The sequence below is a fragment of the Esox lucius genome, chromosome 6 (assembly GCF_011004845.1).
Source record: "Esox lucius isolate fEsoLuc1 chromosome 6, fEsoLuc1.pri, whole genome shotgun sequence".
In the NCBI taxonomy this organism is placed as follows: Eukaryota; Metazoa; Chordata; class Actinopteri; order Esociformes; family Esocidae; genus Esox; species Esox lucius.
Genome location: NC_047574.1, coordinates 5715523 through 5737243, shown reverse-complemented (window position 1 = coordinate 5737243; position 21721 = coordinate 5715523). Strand labels below are relative to the sequence as shown.

General features: G+C 43.2%; 1 protein-coding gene across 3 annotated transcripts in view; it reads left to right on the top strand.

Annotated features, from left to right (window-relative positions):
- Positions 1–21721, top strand: part of ptprea (protein tyrosine phosphatase receptor type Ea) — a 64833-nt gene that overhangs the window by 13450 nt on the left and 29662 nt on the right. For 2 of the 3 annotated variants that reach the window (XM_010868658.5, XM_010868651.5), the window contains exon 2: positions 20305–20662. The exons of the other annotated variant lie outside the window; for it this stretch is intronic. The gene's annotated coding sequence lies outside the window, so the exon portion shown is untranslated. The remainder of the gene's footprint in view (positions 1–20304; positions 20663–21721) is intronic. 3 annotated transcript variants of the gene reach the window in all.

The window sequence follows — 21721 nt, the reverse complement described above, 5'->3', positions numbered from 1 at the left end:
GACTCAAAACGGATGCTGGAGTGTTTCCCTACAGTCAAGTCTTCTGGTTACTGCATGGCAGAGAGACAATCTAGTATCTAATGTGAGGCCGGCCTGAAGAAGACCCACGTATGTTGTCTCCTGTCACCGAGGATGAAACCGAGAACACCGCATTCTGGCCGGCCTATATCTGTCTCTCCCACCTGATTGGTCGAGTTCGCCTCGCCGTCCTTGTTAATGTGGACATTGGCTCTGATTAACCTTTAATACTAATAAATACAATACACCTTTAATACTAATAAATACAATACACCTTTAATACTAATAAATAACAATATGTCACAGACAGAAGGAATACAAGGTGAAAGTATAGATGTGCACATTATAGCTGGTTAATGTTCAACGGGAGGGAGGGAGAGAGAGAGAGAGAGAGAGGGAGGGAGGGAGAGAGGGAGGGAGGGAGAGAGGGAGGGAGACTTTCTTCCCCCAGACTGAAAAATGACATAGAGATTTCTGAACTGGGACTGAAGACGAAAAAGTACAATGCATATTGGGTAAGAAGACCCATTGTGCCACACCCATAGAGACCCAATAATCCTGCACACACAAACAACATAAACCTAGATACACAAACTACACACACACATTAATTATATGTGATTATAGGGTTAGGGTTAGGGTTATATCTTATGATTATCGTCACATAAAATGTAAAATGGTTTGGAAATATTGGTCAGTTGTAACCCATGCCAAGAAAGCCCATTTGAATTTGAGAGAGAGAGATTAAACGAGACAATTAGACCTTACTCAGTTAGTTTTGGTCCTCAAAATTATTGGAGAGTATTATTATTATTATATATATTTTTTCTTGATTATTCTACTAATTGTCCTGTTGACAATTTTGATTATTATTATAATTTCTTTGATTATTTTATAAATTCCATCAATAATTATTCCCAGAGAATGCTTTGACAATATGTATATTGTGCCAATAACGTCATATATGGAATTGAATCAGAGAGAGTCAGACACGGACAGATATAAAGAAAGAGCAAGGGACAGAGAGAGGCAGAGAGAGAGATGGGGAAGAGGAGAGAGTCAGGAAGTGAAAGAGAGAGGCAGAAAGAGAGAGAGGGGGAAGAGGGGTTGTGTGTGTGTGTGTGTGTGTGTGTGTGTGTGTGTGTGTGTGTGTGTGTGTGTGTGTGTGTGTGTGTGTGTGTGTGTGTGTGTGTGTGTGTGTGTGTGTGTGTGTGTGTGTGTGTGTGTGTGTGTGTGTGTGTGTGTGTGTGTGTGTGTGTGTGTGTGTGTGTGTGTTGAAGCTAAGCTACAGTACACCTCCACCGTTGAGACCATGGTGGGCTGTGCCAAAGAGGTCCTTGATTCCCACAGGATCAAGGGAAATATATAGTGAAGCTTGTCTGGCTGTCTTTCACGTGCAAAGGTGTACCATATGTTGGTGTTTTCAGCAGAATCTCAGAAAGCTTTCTTCTGGTGTAGAGACTGAGTTCCTAGCATACATGGTCCTGCTACAATTCATAGAAACGTGTGGCTTACGCTTGAGTTTGTCAAAAGACTTCTAAGTCTTTGAAGCATCCTTATTAGCATGTGCCATGCCCAGTTACACAGAGATGTTGTGATTGTGTCTCTGACTGAAATATAAAGTATATGAAATAACGATGGGGCTGTGTCACGATTGTGACATTTTAGTTGCCGATTAATCGTCGCACAAATAATTGTGATGAAAAATGTAATTGTAAATGTTATGCCACTATTATGGTGTAAGCCTAATAATACTGTAAAAATACACATGGTGGATTCGGAGATGATTCTTCAGATTATTTACGTTTGCGCTTTTGAGTGCCACCTTTTGGGAGCAAATCCGTCTATTTGCTTCCTCCAAATGATTGGCCTTACCTCTTTCAATTTGCAGTTCGCCATTGGAACTACCATTAAATCAATGTTGTTAACGACAGCTGTTCACAAAACGCAACCGCAAAACAACGACAATAAGACTCTGCTTGTGACGTTTCACCTATTTTATAGCCTAGTTGTTTGAAACAGCCTTCCTTACGTAGCAAAACATGTTTCCATGTTTAATATGCAATGTAATAACTGCCACAGCCCTATATAACGATAATAATAATTAAAGAATTGCCAGCGTTCGTCTCAACACAGTCAACTAGGTGACCGCCTACATCTCAAAATACAATCATTGTGCCGGTAGAGCAACAAACAGTACATCCATCGTAAGCACTTTCAGCGGAACACACTGCATTCAGTATATTTACTATAGGAGTAATTGTGCACGTCTCATGTTAACTCTTCAGCCATCTTGTTTCAGTTGTACTGTATCGGTTTGTCCATTGGATCCAGCTTGGACCACAGGCTTGTAATCTTATCTGGCCCGGACAGATTGACACTCCTTACAGCCCAGCACCTTGTGAGGGCACCTTGCATGCTAAGCTACTTACTGTTCAAATGGATCTGCCATTGAAACACGCTGCGTTGAATTTATTTCTTGCTGATCAGCATAAATCGCTGCTAGAAATCTCATTGCTAGTGTTAGAGACTGAGCTTTGTGATTAACCGAAGCGAGGGAAGCAGTATGTTAGCTTGATGGAATTCTATTAGAATGTGTCAGCATTGACACTTTGTCTTCCAGAATCTGTTCTGAGTTCAGTCCCTGTTCTGTCCCTGTTCAGTCATTAAAATGCTGATCATTGCGCCTGCACATCCGATCCATGAATGCAGAACAGAGACTCTAAGTCATAATGCTTTCACAACACACTGTGTCTGTGTAGTTTGTCTCCTGGGTCTAAAGGTAATATCCTGCTGCCTCCACCTTATATCTGGTATCCTTTTGTGCCTTAGGTATCAAGTAGTATCTCCTGGTTATTCTAGTATCCTCTGGAACCACACACACACACACACCCACACACAAACATTAAATTGTGAACAGACTCACCCCTGAACTTTGGAAGCTGTCTGGATTTAAAAGGATTTTCTACCATATTTTCTCTTCGCAGTACACCACTGTGCATTGGGGAAGGAAACCGATCAATCTTTTTTTATCCTTTACCTCATGTTCTTACCTTCCCTCCTCTTTCTTTGGTCAACTTCCCGTTTGTCACTTTAAGAATAAACACAGGCCTCTCTTTCTGTCTCTCTTACTCTCTCATTCCCCCTCTCTGTCTCTCCCATCTCTCTTTTTTTGAATTACACCTAATAATGTCACACTTGATTTGCCCTAACGTGAAATGTATCTATCCACACAAAAAGGTCCATTAATCACGATCCACATTATAATTCACATTTCCTGTTCCTCCAGGATTGTTTTGCCTGCTGTAGCAAACTGGCCCAAATTCGAGCCCTGCAGCGTTTAAAGAGGAACTGAACAGAACAGGCAATTGATTCATATTACAGACACATAATGTACAACCCAAAATGCCTTCACACACCATTCAATAAGGCTGGGAGCGGTAGCTTCTTATTGGCTTACAAACATTGTTTGATGCTCTAACGCCCAAAGCGTTGTTAACTCTAATGGCGCGTTCCGTGCCCCAGCCTTTCCTCTTACTGGCTGGTGGTGCCAGTTCTTTTTAGCAGTGCCAGCTTGGCCAGCTAGCACAACTTTTTCTAACACTGTTGGATTAGATGAATGGATTATGTTTATTAGGGATAATGTTGAATTACTCTGAGGTGTCAGTGTGTGAAATCTCTTGATTATATGGTTGGGGGTTCAGGGGAAATGTACTGCTCCGGAAAAACTTAAGAGACGACTGCACCTTTTTCTTTACTTTCCAAAAAAGTTGAAAAGGAAGGTTTTGAGTGAGGAACAGATGGGTTAAAATTAAGAGACCACTGTAAATTGAACGCTTCTGTTCCTCACTCAAAACTTTCCTTTTCAACCTTTTTGGAAAGGAAAGAAAAGGGTGCAGTGATCTCTTACAGTTTTCCAGAACTGTTTAATATTCAAGAATCTTATACAATATTATTTACTTGTTAACCACATATTCGAAGCATCCGCGATAGCTACAGACTTGATTGTTGACATGAAAGTTAGTTGAGGTGGTATACTAAAGCCACAAGGCCATAGAAGTAGATGAACAGAGTGAGACATGATGGGTTTGATAAATGAGACATGAGGATCGAGACATGATGGGTTTGATAAATGAGACATGAGGATCGAGACATGATGGGTTTGATAAATGAGACATGAGGATCGAGACATGATGGGTTTGATAAATGAGACATGAGGATCGAGACATGATGGGTTTGATAAATGAGACATGAGGATCGAGACATGATGGGTTTGATAAATGAGACATGAGGATCGAGACATGATGGGTTTGATAAATGAGACATGAGGATCGAGACATGATGGGTTTGATAAATGAGACATGAGGATCGAGACATGATGGGTTTGATAAATGAGACATGAGGATCGAGACATGATGGGTTTGATAAATGAGACATGAGGATCGAGACATTACATGTTCTTCATGTGATATTATGGTCATTATAAGTAATCAAAGTATGCATTTTTCTAATAACTTATGTGCATTTCAGTTCTACACATTTGTCTACAGAACACAATGCTGTGTGTGTGTGTGTGTGTGTGTGTGTGTGTGTGTGTGTGTGTGTGTGTGTGTGTGTGTGTGTGTGTGTGTAATCACGAACTATTAACCGGTATGTGACTGTCATGAGACCCCTGGATAGACTGAGTGTACTCTGATATAATACCATTAAAGGCTAAAATATAGGATTACACACATACTGTATGTGATTGGATGATGTACAGACTGTCAGGGTCTGAGGATATCAGGTTGTCTAAAGGACCATTGTTTTGTCCACCTCTGTATTCTGGCATTAAAGGCTGTGTTAACCGTATTCCCATTGAGAATGCTTTAACAACTACAGAAGGTAACATCTTGATTACCCGTGCTAATAAAGACATTCTCCCCTGACTTTCTGGTTTCATTGATCACGGATCAAAAGTGGGCAATACCCTACACAGGAATCTTACAAACAATGTCATTTGTTTTTGTGCTGTGTGAAAGAATGATGAGCAATGCTAGTCTCTCTTTCTCTCTGGCATTGTCTTTCCTTTCACTCTCGCTCTCTCACTCATTCTATCACTCTCTCCATCTCACTCCCTATAAGTTATTTTCATCTGCTGAGCCTCTCATACTCCTTTGAAGGAAAAAGGCAAGCTCTTTCAGCTTTCACAAACATAATTTGCTAAACAGACAAACCACTAACAGAGATTGGCAGTCCAATGTTAGTTTGTGGGAGTTCAACACCATGATATCCCATTTCTAATTATAACGTTGATTGTTATTCATAGGAACCGCTTGTTTTTTAATGCATGAAACAGAAAAAAACTCAATTGAGAACTTTTGTATTACAATATCTTTATTAATTCTGAATCTATCTCCTGGGAGCAAAACTAGCTATGTGCTAATTATGCTGTCTAAGAAGTATTAAACATGAGTGGGACTGACATTGATACCAACCGACGTATTAACTTCAGGTCAAGTGGAACAATCTACTGAATAATCTGTTTCCATGTCTGTCTCTATGCAACTGTTACATGTGCATGTCCGCTGACAGACAATGTGTCATTTTCACGTGTCTGAGACGTGTGGGCATTGTAGGTTTCTGTAAAATCGAGGACCATGGGAAAGCTACGGAGACGGGGAGAATGACAAGGCTGTTAATGGGACTGTTGATGCCAAGATAACACGCACTGGGGTCACATAAAGGGAACTCTACTCATAGATAACACGCACTGGGGTCACATAAAGGGAACTCTACTCATAGATAACACGCCCTGGGGTCACATAAAGGGAACTCTACTCATAGATAACACGCCCTGGGGTCACATAAAGGGAACTCTACTCATAGATAACACGCCCTGGGGTCACATAAAGGGAAGCCTACTCATAGATAACACGCCCTGGGGTCACATAAAGGGAAGCCTACTCATAGATAACACGCCCTGGGGTCACATGAAGGGAACTCTACTCATAGATAACACGCCCTGGGGTCACATAAAGGGAAGCCTACTCATAGATAACACGCCCTGGGGTCACATAAAGGGAACTCTACTCATAGATAACACGCCCTGGGGTCACATGAAGGGAACTCTACTCATAGATAACACGCACTGGGGTCACATAAAGGGAACTCTACTCATAGATAACACGCCCTGGGGTCACATAAAGGGAACTCTACTCATAGATAACACGCCCTGGGGTCACATAAAGGGAACTCTACTCATAGATAACACGCCCTGGGGTCACATAAAGGGAACTCTACTCATAGATAACACGCCCTGGGGTCACATAAAGGGAATTCTACTCATAGATAACACGCCCTGGGGTCACATAAAGGGAAGCCTACTCATAGATAACACGCCCTGGGGTCACATAAAGGGAACTCTACTCATAGATAACACGCCCTGGGGTCACACTGCTTTGAGCCAAAGGCTCTGAGCGATGTGGAAACAGCTGCTATGCAGCTGTGTTGTGCAATTTAGATCTCATGTCATCTTGGACTGCCTTCAGGGCTTTGAACCAGCCGACATCAAGCTGTTAAACAGCGACCCTCCCGTTTGTTTGTTCATTTGTCAATGTGGATTGAGATACGCCCGGCCGAGGCAGCAGCTAACTTATTGACTGCATGTTTAATGGCGTTTTTAGGAAGATTCAAGTTAAAACAGTAAGATGGCACACACCCTTTAAGCATGCCTCGAACCTTAGACGTGACCCCTGAACCCCTGATTCTGCATGAGATTGCAAGGGAATCTGTGGTTTCCTCCTTTGGGCTTAGGCCCGCCATCTCTTGCCTATTTACTCCTCCTGACCCTGGTAGCGATGAGAGCTCTATTGTTCCTGCAGTCGGTAGGGCAGGGGAACACACATCTCCTTTGTCATTGTCCCTCCCTGTTGCGCTGCTGCCGCTAGCAGAGTCGGGCGCTACAGTGGTAATCCAGGCTATGGAGGTAGCCCAGCCGGCTCAGGATTTACATAATCCTCATTGTGAATTAACGATGGACGTCTAATTCCTCACATTCTGACCTTTGGAGTGAGATGGAAAGGAGGATGACTGAGGGTTCCCATTGTTCTGTCCCTGTCTCCTTGTCTGCCCTGAGGACGTTTAACTGCTTTGTATACATACACACAGATTCATAGTCATATACAAAATGTAACAAGGAGAGAGACAGGAAATAAACATTGGGTAAGTGTTCCGCTTTATTGACCAAAAGAAAACAAACAGGAGGATGTGGGGATTAAAGCGGTCGTTCAAGCTTCAGGTGGCCCCTGCCCCTTCGTCTCTGGAATGTCTTCCTCCTCCTCTTCCTCTTCTTGCTGAGGCAGGGCAGCTTCGGGGGCTGTTATGGTTGGCATCACACCCTTCGTCTTCTTCCTCTCTTTGGCCTCTTCTTCGGCCCCAAGTTGCTTCTCTGGGGCCCTTTTATATTTGTCCATACGAGGTCCTGATGGGTGGCAGCTGTGCGCGCGAATGGACGGGCCCTGCTGCCTGCCTCCAGAATGTTCCGGCACCTGCTGGCATTTTCCCTTTGGGGGGCGTTGGTGCGACGCTCCCTGAGATCATTCTGCCCCAGTCCACAACATCTGTGATGAGAACACATCACACACATGCCATGCATTAGCAGTGTGGTTGTATTGCCACCTTCTGTCGTTCCCCCTCCGATTGTCGTCGGCAGGCCAGAGCTGCTCAACGCGGCGCTCGTAATCACATGCCTGGTCTGTGTTGCGTGTTGAGACGGTCCTACTGAAGGCGTGCGTGTCTGTGGGCTGGCCTGGGCTGGCACTGTGTTTGTTCAGCTGGGCGTAACGTATCGTGTCAGTAAATTACATGACTATAAAACGGTGTTCTTCCACAGCAGCGTTCTTCCACTCCGAACGCTTTCTTATTTTTTATCCCTGGCTGACAGACAGACAGACAAGTAGACCAACAGACAGACTGGCAGGCAAGCAGGCTGAAAAACAGACCGTCAGACAATTATATGAGCAGGAAGACAGATAGGCAGACATGCAAACAGATGGGAAGCCAGACATAAAGGCAGGACAGAAAGCCCATATGGAAGCTGTAAAATACTCAAAAAAGGTACTTAGTCAAAATTATATAGAGAAACATTGTTACTGTTTTGCATAGTATAGCAACAAACAAAAAAAATCTTGTTTATTACTCAAGTTTAAATATTCAAATGTGAAAGGAAGGAAAGATAAAGAGAAATGTATCCAGTTCTTCCTGTGGGGGAGAGTCTCTCCATCCATCAGTGGAAGTTAGGGTGGAAGGTAGGGTGGAAGTTAGGGTGGAAGTTAGGGTGGAAGTTAGGGTGGAAGGTAGGGTGGAAGGTAGGGTGGAAGGTAGGGTGGAAGGTAGGGTGGAAGGTAGGGTGGAAGGTAGGGTGGAGCAGGAGAGAATTGGTGGTTGAGGAGGGACCCATGAGTGGATAACATGGGACCCATGAGTTTGGTAGCTTGGTGACGTGGGGGTCACTGAGGCACATAATGATAGAGTACACACTTTTTTGGGGACCCCTTTTGGCTCGACATAGGCACTGTTACAACCAGTGGCTGAAAACTGCTGAGTGCATCTTTTACAGCACAATTCAACAAATGTGTGTGTGTGTGTGTGTGTGTGCCAGGACTGGACAGAGATGAAATTTCAGCGTAACTTGTATTTTTGGAGATGCATTGGATTGTTCCGTAGAAGTATCCATGTCTTTCTCGCCAGCCTCTCTGACGTCACCTCGTGCCATGTGACACGTTTAGTGTCGTTCTGTATCATTTGGGACACCGCTCCAGGTCCGGAAGCACACAGTCCCTGGTAAAAAGTAGTGCACTAGATAAGGGAATAGGATGCAGTGTGCATGGATGGCTGCATCAGTTTCCTCCCCTGCACCATACCGGGTCTATATTTACAACGTATACAGTATATTTACAGGACTACTTCCTGAAAGGGGAGTTTTAAGTGGCTGACTGTCTGATCGCTAGATTGTTAACTCACACGAGAAGAGAGCCACGCTCGGTGCTGCGATGGTTTGTGGCGATATTTATGCAGTTGGAGATGAAGGGTCTGCGATAGGTGTGTCCCCTAAATGCCAACCTGAAGTGTGGAAGGGCCACTGCTTTTGATCGGAGCCCTAATGGGCGTAGGGTGCAGTTTGGGCTCCTTTTGTAGCGCTCCCACATTGTTGTGTTGTCTGAGAAGCACCCACATCCTGTTGTAGCGTGCACTGTAGCCACAATCAGTGGAATGCTTGGAATGAACGTAAGTGCCACTACTAACCCTTAACCCTATACCTAACCTTAACTTAAGCATTTCGGATTTTCTTATTGGATGGGGATGGTGTCGAGTTGGGCGTCCAGAGGATCCAGTTACACTTTTTCAGGAGTTTACAGGAAATAACTGGGTATCCTGTTACAGACATTACTTCTAGCAGGGCTCGCCCACTCCACCTTGTCAATCCCAGATTTTGGTTTTGAAGGGAAAATGGCCTTCAATGTTGCCCACATGCATTTCAACATCAATATTGGTGATAGTGTGTGGTTATAATGTTGGAGAACAAATCTAGGATCATAAAGACATTTGTGAAGTACAATTGGAACTACATTTAATATAATAATGTAAGTTGCTTTGGATAAAAGCTTCAGCTAAGCGACTAAAATGTCATAATGAATAAACACTACTGATAGTGATGAACTCTGAATTTGTTCACAGAATCTGGAAGCATTATTTTAGCCCCTCAGTCGGACTGCATCACTCCGCTGTGGCCACTTTTCAGGATGTCCTTCCTATGAGCTGCCACTTCCTGTTAAACTCAGACATTGGCACACATGAACAGTGGTTATTTTCAAACCACTTGCTGCATTTCTGGTTGCATTTCTTGATGCATTTCTTGCTGCATTTTTGGTTGCATATCTTGCTGCGTTTTTGGCTATATTTCTTGCTGCGTTTCTTGCTGCATTTATGGCTGTGTTTCTTGTTGCGTTTCTTGCTGCATTTTTGGCCGTATTTCTTGCTGCGTTTCTTGCTGCATTTTTGACTGTATTTCTGGCCGTATTTCGGGCTGTGTTTCTGACTGGAGATTATGAGACTGAGAGATAGGAAATATGTTCTCATGTGGTTGGTAACGTGTCATTCAGCTGAACATCAGAGGGTATATATAGCCCCATACATTAAGCTTCATGACCGTGTCTATTGGCCGTACTGAAAGTGATCTGGTTTTCATGAGCAAGTGAGAGCAGATGTGTTCTTTCATCTCCCAGTGCTTTAGGAAGGCTATATACACCTATGGTACTGTGCTAAAGTCTTAGGCACCTGAATGTCAAAGTAAAGTCATTTATTTGGATAATAAGTGTTTATTTGTAAAAAAAACTTATATATATATATATATATATATATATAATACACTATTTTGGAATGGAAAGAAAAGAAAAAGGTGCAGTGGTTAATTTTTTCCAGAGCTATATATATATAAAAAATCTTCCTTTTCAAAAGAGTCGAAAGTGTGTTGAGTGAGGTTTTGAGTGAGGAACAGAAGGGTTAAAATAAGAGACCACTGCAAATTGAACGCTTCTGATCCTCACTCAAAACTTTCCTTTTCAACCTTTTTGGAAAGGAATGAAAAAGGTGCAGTGGTCTCTTAGTTTTTTCTGTAACTGTATATTTTATTGTTGGAATTTATACACACACACACAGTGTGTGTGTGTGTGTGTATATGTGTAACTTAAACACTTTCCCATATTTAATTAAACACTTACTACCTAAATAAATGGCCTTAGTTTGACTTTCAGGTGCCTAAGACTTTTCCACATTAGTGTACAAACACACACATATATATACAAGCACACACACACACATGTACACAAGAACACACGCACTCTCTCAGTCTGCTCTTTTGTTCTCACAGTTGGGTTCCTATTTTATAGCGCCCTCCCTTCCCTGCTCTCCTCTCTGCCAAGCCACAAGCCCTCTGCTTAACACAGGATATGATCTCAATTGTTTCTCTTCCTGCTTTTTGGACACTGAGTCGTCTGAGTCTTCTGAGTCAGTGCAACAAAAATAAAGAGTCCTTCCCCAATGCTGTTGGGGAAGGACCCTATCGGGTCCAGTTTTAAGAAAAAGTCCTTATTTAAACCCAGGGCCTTACACCTGACGTTAACACAGTACTGTGCTAAAGTCTTAGGCACCTGAAAGTATATACATATATCCTTATTACAATACTTACTACCCAAATAAATGGTCTTAATTTGACTTTCAGGTGCATAAGACTTTTGTACAGTAACGTCCTTTGTCTTTGTCAGAGTTTTACTAAACAGCCATGTCAGCTCCACAGTGTGGTTCTCTGAGCAGGAGGAATCGGTTCATGTGACTTCGTCATATGATCCCAGCATGTTAGTTTCATATCCGACGGTGTCCCTATGTCATTAGAATAGTGTGGTGGAAATCTCACCTTTACAGTCCACACCATTGCACCAGTTGGGTGGGCTAGCTTGTGGTGTTGGAATCATCTGCCTTCTCCAACAGTCACACAGGGGTTTTCAGTTTACTCATCAGTCCTCTTCTCCCCAACAGACACAGTGTCTGCCAAAACTAGTGTGTGTGTTTGTGGAAGTGTTTGTCTGTGTGCGTGTGTGTGTGTGTGCATGCACGTGTGTGTGCATGTGCGTGTGATAGATATTTGTATGCTTCTTGATATGTAAATGTGATTTGTGGAGGAGACGTGGAAAGATGATGTGAAGACAAGACATCAGACATAGCCTTGGGCTGTAGTCAGATACTCAAACACACCCTCTTGATTTTCATTTTCAATTTAACGGCCTTCACTGGCTTGTGAAACATTTGTTTTTATTGCCAAAGCCAGTGGAACAAAACAAATATCCTGTATAGTAAATTACAACAGGGCAAAATGAAATAACATGATATCTACAATTCTAAATAAATATGACACACAAGTTAAAAAGAGCATAAAGGCATTTTGCATGTTATATTATAGGCTGTTTTTAGTTTTGTAAAAAATGCGCAAATACAGTAGTTCCACATCAGAATTTTACTCACTATCAATCGTGGTTATAATTTTGAATAGGTAACAAAAATCTCTGCAGTAAATAACTCATTCCAAATATTATTCATCATTTAAAAATTTGTGCTGCACATTTATGACTCTTTTTTAAATTTTTTATCTTACCATTCCTCCATAGATTGAAGTAAAAGTAATAAAAAGGGATTTCTTACAATTTCAGGCTTCATCACATACAATCTTGTACTTAAATGTTTGAAAGCACTATAAACGAAATGTTGTTGAAAACGTCTATGAATGAAGTGAGTGGCCAGTGTCCTGGCTACAGTCCCAATCAGGCCATTAAATCCTTGTTGGCTCATTCATTTCCACTCCCCCCCCCTATAAAAAAAAAGAATACATGTGTACAGTATATAGGTAGTAAATGTATGCAATCAATAATGGATTAAGTTGCTTTGGATAAGCATAACGGCTTAAAAAATTAAACGTATTAAAATGGTGTGCGTGAGTGCATGCGTGTGTTTTGAGTGTTGTGAGCGAGTGTGCGCGCCCGCGGGGATAGTGCGTGATGGAGGTCCGGTGTGCCGAACAGCTACGGTGCATATTAGGGTGCACGGTCGATTGGTTTAACCGTGAGATGGCCTTTGGGTTGGGTGCGCTCCGTCCTGTATAACAGCAGTGGGGGGACGCCGTCGGCCTGGCAAACTGAAGACCAGCACGGCGGTAGGAACGTTTCCGCAGCAGCGTGTGGACGAAATGTCGGGATTCCCGGGTTCTCCGGGGTGCTCCTGTAAACGGTTGTCGGGGTCCTCGGTGACACTCCCATAATTCCTTCTGCCGCTACACTTTCTCCACAGCGGTGTGGACCCCAGAGCAACTGATTGCAGACCGACGCTGCAAAAGCAACTGTTTGTCGTGTGTGTGACTGTTCTCTCCTGTCTTTGATTATTCAGTGGTTCTTGACTTTCATCATTTCCATTGTGATGACTCATGCATGATGTATGAGTCTTTTAGAACACGTCCAAGATCTGGATTCAACCACTGGATTCATTTATCCGCTCTGTTAATAATGCCACTGACGACACAATGCCAGTCTACGCCATCTCTCTGAGGATGAAATTAAACGGGGTTTTGAGAGTGAAAAAGAGTGAGAGAGAGTGAAAGTGAGTGGGGGCAAGAAAGAGCGTGAGAGAGTGAAAGCGCTAGAAAAACTGTGAGGTAAAGCAAAAGATGGAGAGCGAGCAATGAACAGACAGACAAAGAGAGAGTTTAGTTTGTATGTTTTCTGTGTGTGTCTTTGTCTTTGTCTCTGTGTTTGTGTTCGTGACAGAAGAGAAAGATTTGGCTATAGGAGCCGTCTGGCTCTCTATGAAAATGAATTCAACAACAGCTGCCAGATTTGGGAGTGGACTGATATCACATTATACGCACCCTGCTTATTCTGGCCACTGGCCAATCACTGATCCAGGCTGACCTGGATGCTTAGATCCAAGATGGAGACTCAGTTGCTGGGGGAGGGTCTTCAATCCAAACCTATCCAGGAAACCGTCCTCTTCAGTTGCAGTTCCCTGTAGGCTACACTTTTACTCTTATATCTATTTGCCAAATAACATGCTATGGACTGTACTGTACTTCTTTCGCTTGCTTAGGAGCCATGCATACGGCTACCTAAATAGGGACTACTTCGCATTTACACATCCTGCAGCCTTCGTCCCTTTCTCTTACATTGAGCTCAAACATTGCATAGACAGCTCAGTAGGGACTCATCTAAATATAGAAACATAAAACAGCATACACCTGCATTTGGTTCCATGCGACTCATTTATTATAATTCAGGCTGGCGGTTTTCACCTAGGACTCATCCTGTTCTCCCTGCGGGTATTCCCTAAACACCATTAATCAGAATGAGACCTGGCAGTTCCCAAAGGACACCCTGTTTCCTAACGTCTTGCCATGGCCCCTGATCCAACTTAGTGCTCTTCACAAGGGGGTACGGATTTAAAGGCCGACTGAGGCTTGTCGGTCCTCCGCTCCTGCCGTGTTCTTGTCCTCCAGGAGAGGAGAGGACGTTCTGCCGTGTTGTTGTCTTCCAGGAGAGGACAGGACGTCCTGCCTTGTTGTTTCCCTCCAGGAGAGGAGAGGACGTCCTGCCGTGTTGTCCTCCAGGAGAGGAAAGGACAGGCAGCCTAGCAGACTGTGAATCATTAAAAGTCTGTTACCGTTTTGTTGCTTTTCTCTCATCAAAGGGGTGTCATAAAATATTTAACAAGAGCCTGTTTGTTATGTTCATCACAAGTTGAAATGTTATTTGGCAGACTAATCTTAACAGCAAGACATCTTATGTGTCTGTGTCTGTGTTTCCCATTCCCAGTCCTGGGAACCCCAAACAATGCAGGTTTCTGTTTTTGCCCTATTCCTCACACACCTGATTCAAACGTTGCCCTACCAGTTACACACTTGATTGACATAATCAACCTGTCATCAAGTGTTTAATTTCAATCAGGTGTGTGAGTGCCTGGGCAAAAATTAAGACGTGCACCCCTTTGGGTCCAGAGGACCAGGATTGGGAGACACTGGTCTATGTTGTGGCTGAGCCGAAGTTGAGCAGTGGTTTAGAACAGTGGCTCAGTTGTTGATGTATGTGGCTGAGGAACAACCGTTAATACAGTACTACTACAGTACTTTGTTGGATGAAAACATCTGACACTCTGCATATTATGTTATAAGATCATATATCTGATCGTTCAGTCTCTAAAGGAATGACACTTAATCTGAAGGGTGTTGTGGAGTCCCACCTCAATGTAATTATCTCAGAATGGATGTCTGTTAGAATGGAGACCATCATTCTGTTAGAATGGAGACCATCATTCTGTTAGAATGGATACATCAGTCTGTTAGAATGGATACATCAGTCTGTTAGAATGGATACATCAGTCTGTTAGAATGGATACATCAGTCTGTTAGAATGGATACATCAGTCTGTTAGAATGGATACATCAGTCTGTTAGAATGGATACATCAGTCTGTTAGAATGGATACATCAGTCTGTTAGAATGGATACATCAGTCTGTTAGAATGGATACATCAGTCTGTTAGAATGGATACATCAGTCTGTTAGAATGGATACATCAGTCTGTTAGAATGGATACATCAGTCTGTTAGAATGGATACATCAGCCTGTTAGAATGGATACATCAGCCTGTTAGAATGGATACATCAGCCTGTTAGAATGGAGACATCAGCCTGTTAGAATGGATACATCAGTCTGTTAGAAAGGAGACATCAGCCTGTTAGAAAGGAGACATCAGCCTGTTAGAAAGGAGACATCAGCCTGTTAGAAAGGAGACATCAGCCTGTTAGAATGGAAATCAGCAGCCTGTTAGAATGGAAACCAGCAGCCTGTTAGAATGGAAACCAGCAGCCTGTTAGAATGGAGACCAGCAGCCTGTTAGAATGGAAACCAGCAGCCTGTTAGAATGGAGACCAGCAGCCTGTTAGAATGGATTCATCAGCCTGTTAGAATGGATACATCAGCCTGTTAGAATGGATACATCAGCCTGTTAGAATGGATACATCAGCCTGTTAGAATGGATACATCAGCCTGTTAGAATGGATACATCAGCCTGTTAGAATGGATGCATCAGCCTGTTAGAATGGATACATCAGCCTGTTAGAATGGATACATCAGCCTGTTAGAATGGATGCATCAGCCTGTTAGAATGGATACATCAGCCTGTTAGAATGGATGCATCAGCCTGTTAGAATGGATGCATCAGCCTGTTAGAATGGATACATCAGCCTGTTAGAATGGATACATCAGCCTGTTAGAATGGATACATCAGCCTGTTAGAATGGAGACATCAGCCTGTTAGAATGGAGACATCAGTCTGTTAGAATGGATGCATCAGTGCGTCGATAATGCGTCCCCTGCTGTGGTTGGTTGATGGTTCCCTCAGGACCTCCACAGTTAAAACACAACAGCCTGCCAGAGAGATCTGACCATAGTGAGATCTGACCATAGTGAGATCTGACCAGAGAGAGAGATCTGACCAGAGAGAGAGATCTGACCAGAGAGAGAGATCTGACCAGAGAGAGATCTGACCAGAGAGATCCTTCGTGGTGCCCAGTCTAAGACACTGCCTCTGGTAGAGTTTCTTTTCTTGGCAGAAACTCTCCATTGAACTCTCCTCTAAAACAAAAGTCCAAAACTTAATGTGGTGTGTTAGTGGGGGACAATTAGAACATCATGGTTGGTGAGGCAGTGTTGGGTGAGGCAGCGTTGGGTCAGGCAGGTGGAGCTGATTGGGTCGTTTAGGTGACGAGTGGTCCCTGTGGTTGGGATTGACTGGAAGACAAAAGTTCATGGTGCCCAGTCCAGGCTCTCTCTCCAGGAGCGGCATTTAGTTTTTTCATCTGTTCAATAGTATTTTTGATTTAGCGCACAACAACAGCTACACCGTTTAAACTCAACCATGCGTCTCTCGTACACTACTCACATGTGTACTTTCACGCTTCATAGATTGTGTTTATTTATCATGTTTTAGGCCTATACAATGTTAATGTGCCTTTCTAACAGCCCGAGGTTCTCAAAACACTACATATTCACGGATAACCTCATCTCCTTCACCACCCAGCGGGGCGTTTCATGGCAACACCTCTTGCAATATCTTCTGGGCTCCGATCCAGAAATGGTCCAGGACGCTGGTTACCTTCAGAAGTTTGCCAGCAGTGGGCTCTGGGGTGGTTTACTATTGCTGACATTCAGGCAGTTACATATACATTTAATTGCCAACAACATAATTCTTTGTAAAGGTTATTCACTGTGCTGTGGTATTAATCCCGACTTTGTGAATGTCCCTGGCAGAATCTGCGACTCAGTAACATCGTGCTTTTCAACGCTATTCAGAAAGATTGCAATGCCTTTTCCTGTACTGAAAGTGTACGATAACGGCTGTCGGGTTGAAAACCGTGTTACTAAAATTTTGCCTATGTACATTTGTGCTAAGCATCCATAAATGGATATGACATTAATCTTGCCTCCAGGCTCTAGGAAATGAATTGAAAACAACTTCTGATGTTTGAGAATTGTAAGTTGAGAATTGCGGCTGTTTGTGGCAAAGAGGATTGTGTCTGACAGCAACCGTTGCAGTCTATTTCATTCCATTGTGATACATTGTGATGATTTATAAAGATGATGGGAGGTCATGTCAGTTCAGGACCCAGCCCTTCCTGGCCCTGTATCCAGGTCTGAGGGAGCTACTCTGCTGACTCGCACCGCTAACTCGGCAGACCTCATGAGAGTGAGTGGCTTTTAATACACTTCAACGTGGCCTTGATGGCTTGGGCGTGCCCCAAACGGAACCCCATCCCCTACTTCGTGCACTACTTTTAATGTGGGGAATAGGTAGTCATTTGGGGCACTCCCGTGTCCCAGTGGGTTCGCTCCTCGCCACACTAATACAATGTGGCTTAAATGACAGCAAAACCAAGGCGTGTGTTCAGAGAGGGTGAAGCCATTTGGGATTTTAATAAAGGAAAAAACGAAAAAGTGTTGCTTTAGATAACTCCGATATTTTGTTTGCGATTATCAAATTTTTTCCAGATTAGATATCTCCTTTCTGTCCTGTTGGTGTTCTGAAAACAGGGCTCTGGTCTGCTCTTCAGTCTGTGGCGTGCGGCTGGGTCACGTCAGACTGGGTTAATGGAGCCTTGTAGCTACGCTGTGGGAGCTCCCTGAACCAGGACTACTCTCCCCACGCGGCCACGCATGTATAGTGTGAGAGCGGGAGAAATGACAGTGAGGAGGCGAGCTTGGTGACCCTTATAATGGGATTTGGGAATGTTCCACACATATAAGGGGACAAAACGTGATTTAACGAGGGTCTCCCTGTCGGCAGTCTGTGTTCTGGTCCCTTTCATATTCTCTGTAAAGGTGAGCGCTTTCTGCTCTGTTTTCCTCTGCTCTGTTTTGCTCTGTTCTATTCTGTTCTGCTCTATTCTGTTCTCTTCTGTTTCGCTCTATTCCCTCCTTTTCTGCTCCTTTCCATTCCACTCTTCTCTCTTTTTTCTTTCTTTTGTTCTGTTCTGCTCTCATCTCTTCTGTACTCTCCTTGTTTTTTTTTTTTTCTCTGATCCTGGAAACACTATAAAGCATGAAGTGTGATGTGAGTGTCTGTCTGTCTGTGTGTGTGTGTGTGTGTGTGTGTGTAATGTCTATGTGTGTCTGTCTGTGTGTGTGTGTGTAATGTCTATGTGTGTGTGTGTGTGTGTGTGTGTGTGTGTGTGTGTGTGTGTGTGTGTGTGTGTGTGTGTGTGTGTGTAATGTCTATGTGTGTCTGTCTGAGTGTGCTTGTTGTAGAGCACAGTGATCAGCTCTAGATTTCTGCGTTAGCCAGGAGGTTGTGATGTCAAAAATCTAAATAAATCTCGTTATCTCATGGTATCGGTTGAGAGGACTTTCAAGGGATTCGTTATCCAGGCGGGGAATATGTTGGCTCTGCTCTGACACACTCACTTATCATGCGCTATGATACAGTGTGAAATCACGTTTGAATGTAAATAGCGTCTTGGAATGCCTTTCAAATCCATGGGCATCCACTGTGTGATGTGTAAATATTTGCATGCGATGCAATGATGATGTCCTGCATTTTTTATGTTGTACCATTTTCACACCTGCAATGTGAGCTTATTGGTCTGGAACAGAGCTGTGTGAGTTAAATCTTTTAATATCTTTTATTTCAGCTATTACTTATGTTGTCATGGAAATCCTAAAAGGAGACACACATATACTAAATATTCATAGTGCAGAGGTCATAGTGCAAATGTCATAGTACAGAAGTCCTAGTACAGATATTATAGTGGATATGTCATAGTGCAGACCTGATAGTGGATATGTCATAGTGCAGACCTCATAGTGAATATGTCATAGTGGATATATCATAGTGGATTTGTCATAGTGCAGACCTCATAGTCGTTATGTCATAGTGCAGATATCATAGTGGATATGTCATAGGGCAGACCTGATAGTGGATATGTCATAGTGCAGACCTCATAGTGAATATGTCATAGTGGATATATCATAGTGGATTTGTCATAGTGCAGACCTCATAGTCGTTATGTCATAGTACAGATATCATAGTGGATATGTCATATTGCAGATATCATAGTGGATATGTCATAGTGCAGAAGTCAAGGGCCTTCCCAATGGGTTTTCCAATTCTATAAACCATTTTTTCCCTTAACCAACTCTGTTAATATATAGCATTTAAATAACATTTTAGCTTTATCTTATAAACAATAAAGCTTAGTATTTATAATTTTCATGTATAATGTAATCTTTGTAGTCTTTGTTTCTAATGATCTTGGTTGTTTATGGTAACAGCATATGGAGAAGGAAAAACCTTCACAGCAGTCAAACCCCCCAGCACTTCCCCATAGCTACAGACCAGACAACTGCGTCACCATAGTAACCATGGAACCTTGGAATACACTCGCACTCCTTTTTTGGATTCTTTGCTTGGCACAGTGTCCTTCCCAGGTGGATACATGGTGCCCCCCCCTCCCTTTTACCCAACCCCCCCCCTCCCCCCCATGGAATTATACGGAAAGCATATTACAAAACCACAGTTTCTCCCTATAGATACGTGTGGGTGTGTGAGTGTGTGTCTGCGTGTTTGTGTGTACATGTCTTATACAGGATCGCATTTAAAAACCCCACTGGATGAAAAAGCTATCATCTCAAACCTGCTAGCTCTAGATTATGATACAGGGCGTCAAAGCCACTAACAGCTCAGCGAATGTAATCAGTGACACACCCAACGCAATGGACATCATGGCCGTCACGCCTCATTAACGCAACTATGCTTCATTAGCACCACTGGGGTCCTTCTTATTTACATAACATATTTTCTTCTTTGAATATTCCCTCTTTGTGGAACTGTATGTGCCTAATTGCAAACCTACACCGATAGTTTTTTGCTTGTTACCACCGAAGCGGTGTAGCCTCTGGGTGACGTGACAGAAATCCCAGGTAGGGGTAGACATCCATTACTAAAATATCGCTTCAGAACCATATCAACCCTCATAAAGTGTCTGTATAGGATGGCAAATGTACTTATTGCAGGATTTTCTTTCCTGCCACCTCGCTTAGGGTTCTTTGAACCCTGCCTCCAGTGGCATTGTTCTCCTATAATTCCCACGTAATTAGATGTCTGACACTTCTCTCTCTCTCTCTCTCTCTCTGTCTCTCTTCTACCTCTCTAATAAAGGTGTGGAGTATACCTTTAGCAGCAGTGTGCTGTGGGTATATAGACAGAGCGGGCCTGGAGAGCCGGATGTGAAGAACTGAGAGAGTTGCTGCTTGGCTCCAACACACACACACACACACACACACACACGACACTGGGAACTGGACACGGCCCACTGAGCCTGTCTCCTCCCTGGTCCGAGAGACAGGACTGCCATCCCTTCCACGGGCCGAGCACCAGAACATCCCTCTGAAGACCTACGGGACTCCCAGGAGCAATGTGACCGGAGCCTGGATCGAGCCAGGACACCAACAGGCTGTTATGGATCTGAGAGGAGAAGCCCAAAGAACCAGCACGCTGTGAATCCACACCAGTCCAGGTACAGAACACGCTGCCACGGCAAGGAACTGGCCGGAGGCACCGGCCCAAAACACTTTGGTTAGATATACACATTCACAGCAAACTTCAAGCTATGAAAACCTCTGTTGGCAAGTCAATTTCTGCTTCCTGGATAACTCATTATGAGACTTTAGTGGTCAGCACGGAAATGGAGTAGGCAGGTGCACCGACTGATCTGGGTTCAGAAGAGGTGACTGCCATTCTGCTGCCAAGTGTTTTTGACTGGCTTTTGCCTTCAAGACATCCTACTCCGCAAAATAAAGTGCGCCCCGATCTTATTTGAGTTGGTCATCTGTTGGTCTTCTATCAATCTGTGTGGCTCATGGTCATTTAAACTAGTAGTCAGTTAGTTCTACATGGTCATTTAAACTAGTAGTCAGTTAGTTCTACATGATCATTTAAACTAGTAGTCAGTTTGTTTTACATGATCATTTAAACTAGTAGTCAGTTAGTTCTACATGGTCATTTAACTAGTAGTCAGTTTGTTTTACATGGTCATTTAAACTGGTAGGCAGTTAGTTCTACATGGTCATTTAAACTGGTAGGCAGTTAGTTCTACATGGTCATTTAAACTGGTAGGCAGTTAGTTTTACATGGTCATTTAAACTGGTAGGCAGTTAGTTCTACATGGTCATTTAAACTAGTAGGCAGTTAGTTTTACACAAATGAGTTTCCCTGGTCTTTATAGAGAACATTGACATGACAGCAAGAAGAAGAAAGAGGAAGGCTGAGGTCTGTGGGTATGGCGTGTGTGTGTCTGTGTGTGTATTCATATACTAGGGTGGACCATGTGTTTAGAGTGTGTGTGCAGTATGTGTGAATGTGCAATATGTGTGAGAGAAAATGTGTCTGTGTGTAAATTGTGTGTGTGGATGTGTATGATGTGTGTGTGTGGATGTGTATGATGTGTGTGTGTGTGTGTGTGTGTGGATGTGTATGATGTGTGTGTGTGTGTGTGTGTGTGGATGTGGATGATGTGGATGTGGATGATGTGGATGATGTGTGTGTGTGGATGTGGATGTGGATGATGTGTATGGGT